Source organism: Schistocerca americana, chromosome X, assembly GCF_021461395.2.
Source record: "Schistocerca americana isolate TAMUIC-IGC-003095 chromosome X, iqSchAmer2.1, whole genome shotgun sequence".
Lineage (NCBI taxonomy): Eukaryota > Metazoa > Arthropoda > Insecta > Orthoptera > Acrididae > Schistocerca > Schistocerca americana.
The window spans coordinates 407,750,373-407,755,035 of NC_060130.1; the positions used below are offsets into that span (position 1 = coordinate 407,750,373).

At 45.8% G+C, this 4,663-nt stretch overlaps 1 non-coding gene across 1 annotated transcript; it reads right to left on the reverse strand.

Moving 5' to 3' along the window:
• Window positions 1-2,433: 2,433 nt before the first annotated feature.
• On the reverse strand, window positions 2,434-2,508 carry Trnar-ccg. Its single transcript has one exon. It is a non-coding gene; the product is annotated as a tRNA-Arg (tRNA).
• Window positions 2,509-4,663: the final 2,155 nt, after the last annotated feature.

The window sequence follows — 4,663 nt, forward strand, 5'->3', positions numbered from 1 at the left end:
TTCTCTGTTTAACTGCTCAAGGTAGTTTTCAGATAAAGCACTTAAGTCCTTAACAGTATGACAACAGACACTCATCTAAGAAGAGAAATTTATATAGAGACCAGAATAAGTACAGATCTGACATGAAATACGTGAATCCGAATGTGAACCCGCTCCAGATGTAGTCAAGATATCTTACTGGCGATCTACAAAATACACTCCTGGAAATTGAAATAAGAACACCGTGAATTCATTGTCCCAGGAAGGGGAAACTTTATTGACACATTCCTGGGGTCAGATACATCACATGGTCACACTGACAGAACCACAGGCACTTAGACACAGGCAACAGAGCATGCACAATGTCGGCACTAGTACAGTGTATATCCACCTTTCGCAGCAATGCAGGCTGCTATTCTCCCATGGAGACGATCGTAGATATGCTGGATGTAGTCCTGTGGGACGGCTTTCCATGCCATTTCCACCTGGCGCCTCAGTTGGACCAGCGTTCGTGCTGGACGTGCAGACCGCTTGAGACGACGCTTCATCCAGTCCCAAACATGCTCAATGGGGGACAGATCCGGAGATCTTGCTGGCCAGGGTAGTTGACTTACACCTTCTAGAGCACGTTGGGTGGCACGGGATACATGTGGACGTGCATTGTACTGTTGGAACAGCAAGTTCCCTTGCCGGTCTAGGAATGGTAAAACGATGGGTTCGATGACGGTTTGGATGTACCGTGCACTATTCAGTGTCCCCTCGACGATCACCAGTGGTGTACGGCCAGTGTAGGAGATCGCTCCCCACACCATGATGCCGGGTGTTGGCCCTGTGTGCCTCGGTCGTATGCAGTCCTGATTGTGGCGCTCACCTGCACGGCGCCAAACACGCATACGACCATCATTGGCACCAAGGCAGAAGCGACTCTCATCGCTGAAGACGACACGTCTCCATTCGTCCCTCCATTCACGCCTGTCGCGACACCACTGGAGGCGGGCTGCACGATGTTGGGGCGTGAGCGGAAGACGGCCTAACGGTGTGCGGGACCGTAGCCCAGCTTCATGGAGACGGTTGCGAATGGTCCTCGCCGATACCCCAGGAGCAACAGTGTCCCTAATTTGCTGGGAAGTGGCGGTGCGGTCCCCTACGGCACTGCGTAGGATCCTACGGTCTTGGCGTGCATCCGTGCGTCGCTGCGGTCCGGTCCCAGGTCGACGGGCACGTGCACCTTCCGCCGACCACTGGCGACAACATCGATGTACTGTGGAGACCTCACGCCCCACGTGTTGAGCAATTCGGCGGTACGTCCACCCGGCCTCCCGCATGCCCACTATACGCCCTCGCTCAAAGTCCGTCAACTGCACATACGGTTCACGTCCACGCTGTCGCGGCACGCTACCAGTGTTAAAGACTGCGATGGAGCTCCGTATGCCACGGCAAACTGGCTGACACCGACGGCGGCGGCGCACAAATGCTGCGCAGCTAGCGCCATTCGACGGCCAACACCGCGGTTACTGGTGTGTCCGCTGTGCCGTGCGTGTGATCATTGCTTGTACAGCCCTCTCGCAGTGTCCGGAGCAAGTATGGTGGGTCTGACACACCGGTGTCAATGTGTTCTTTTTTCCATTTCCAGGAGTGTACTTACAGGAATAACTGTGATATTTTAAGAAAAGTCAGTAAAATACCGATAATTATGCACATTCAGGTGGAAAAATGCATGGGGTATTATGAAATGGGCAACATGGCAGTCAGTCAGTGCATGATATACTATCATGCGCAAAACTATCCGAACGACCTGAATTGTGATCTGCCTGATTCCCATGCAACCAGCATAACGTAGCTGTCTAGCGGGTCCTCTAATCGCTTTGCAGTACAGTCGTTCGGCTATACAAAATGGATACCACAAGAGACCACTAGACAACACAGTTCTTTAAGGCAATCAGTGCGATGTAAAATCACACCATGATACTGCAAAAACTAGAAAAAGACGTAATTAGAGATAAGTTAGTCCTTAACGCTTGTACAGGTTACAATGATTTTCAAAAGCGTTACCATCTCATTACAATCTGAAACAACTAACTATAGCACATAAACTATGTAGCAATCCTTAAACAAAGTAAATGTTTGCGTGAAGAAGATATTCTGAGACAATGTCTGGACTAATAAAGGTCTATGACAGTTCTAAGTATTTTTCCGCTGTATAAGGGTTTCCCGCACCTGCTGAATGTCCCAGTGATTATTGGTTTTTGCATAAACTGGTCGTTAAAGGAGCTAGTTAAAGAAAACGCTATCAACAGCGGTAAACGCTCTACAGAAACCGCAATATTAATGGAGTATAATCAGTAAAGTCACTGTACTAATTATTCATGAAGAATTATTTGCCCACATGAATGAGATTTTCACTCTGCAGCAGAGTGTGCGCTGGTATGAAGCTCCCTGGCAGATTAAAACTGTGTGCCGGACCGAGAATCGAACTCGGGACCTTTGCTTTTCGGGGGCAAGTGCTCTACCAACTGAGCTATCCAAGCACGACACACGGCTCGTCCTCACAGCTTTACTTCTGCCAGTACCTCGTCTCCTACCTTCCAAACTTCACAGAAGCTCTCCTGCGAACCTTGCAGAACTAGCACTCCTGAAAGAATGGATATTGCGGAGACATGGCTTAGCCACAGCCTGGGGGATGTTTCACAGGAAATATTTTGTCGTTCATGGGCGCGACGATTTATAGGGGGAACGATGTTTCGTTTACAGAAGCAACTGAAGTCCATATTTAATATGCACTATACTCAGAAAAAAGAAATACAACTTATCACGATAAAGGCACAAAAAACGTCTGTCTGATTAATTCAAAGTACCCTAAGTCGTTAAGGATTATCAGACAGATTATGCAAATTCGGCCACGAAGCGGACTGATGACCAATAGTGCTCAGAGCCATTGGCCACGAAATGCTCTTTGTCTATGTTCAGTCCACAGTCAGACAGGAGCGTCACAGAACTAACACAAAAGTTTGGAATTTAGCAGTGTGTGCAGATACATAAAGTAATAAAGTACAAGTATAGGAATAAATCGGAAAATTGTTGATTTGTAACGATGTGGCACGGAAAAATACATTTTCTTTACCATTTGTTAACCATCTGCCTGTCTTTCCGTCTGCTAAGACCTCTTGTTCTCAGGACATGTAAAGATATGAAGTAGAAATTTGTGCCAAGTGCTAAGGCCTACGCTCCCGTGGCTGTGTAAATAAATTTAACCTCCTAAGTTACTTCTCTCTAAAGATACAGCCTGGTATGTCAAACGTTCTGATATTCGCAAACGTAATCCATAAAAGCTACAGTCGAATATTGGTCGGAAGTACTGGGCCTGCGGGTTTAGCGACGCCGGCACGATAGCCCAGCGTGTTCGGTCAGAGCGTTTGCTGCCCTCTGTAATAAAAAAAAAAAAAACTGAGTAGTGAGGTCGACAACGAACTTAAAAGAATGTCTTACGATGTCCGCCCCGCGCAGATGCAACGAACGAAAACAAACAAAATGAAATTGAAAAAAAAAAGAAAGCGATAAAGTGCGCTCCTGCAATCAGGAGAGTCTCAAGATCGAATCTCGTTTATGCCATGAATTTTTTCATTTTAACCTACTGTTCACCTGTCAATGATGTAACGATTGGTCAGAAACATCTCGTGTTTCGGTTTACCCATTTAACTATACTTGGCTTCTCCCCGCTTCGATGACTGGAGTAGTTTAGGGACACACAAGTCACCGAAGTGGTGTCCAATACAAAAACTTGCACCAGGGCAATAAGCAAAAGGAATTACTGTTATCGAAGAACGTAATTGTGTTTGTACAGAACTCACGTAGTGTGAGTCATACTCGCACTTTTCTGATTATTCGCTTTCGGTACTGTGTTTTCCACTCAGTATTAAATAAAAATAATCTCTCTTTTATGCTCCCGTCGGTACTGGAATCCTGCCTGCACAAATAATTCAAAGTAATATGCCTTCTCATTGACGCCAAACAAAATTAATTCTTTCACTTTGATGGCCTCATCGGTTTTTGACGTCATTTGCCATGTGAAAAAAAAAATATTGTTCCCATAGTCGTCTTGACCTTCCTGGTCAATGATCACAAAATAATTTAAAATCAACAGTCCTTAAATGGCTGAAAAGGAGTGAAATACACTAATTGATTTATGTGTATCTTCTTCTTTCAGTTAAATGTCTTAGCTGATGATAATCAATCGTTTTCGATTTAGTTATATTACACATGCTTCGGACAACGATGCCTTGGTTGTTGGTGTAGGTCTTCTACAGATCTACACCTAATAATTCTCTCCATCTCTGCCCATACGTGCTCTACAGGATTGAGGTCAGCACGTTTTGGAGGCCAGTCCAGGAGATCGATGTCTCCATTCATTTGAAACCATTGTCTTACACAATTCGCTGCATGGACTGGGGAACGGTCATGTTGGAATATTATACTGCCTCCCGAAAACCTCTGACGACCAGAAGAAAACATTATATTCTCCAGTATTTGGCAGTAGTAATGACTAGAAAGCGGACAGTCCAGTTCCCAAAAAACGCCACAACCATCTGCTGATATCCATCCCCAACCTGTGACAGAAGTTCGGCCACACCTTTGCCTCTGATGAACATAGTTTCTGTCAAATCTCGCTCCACGTGGACGGTATACA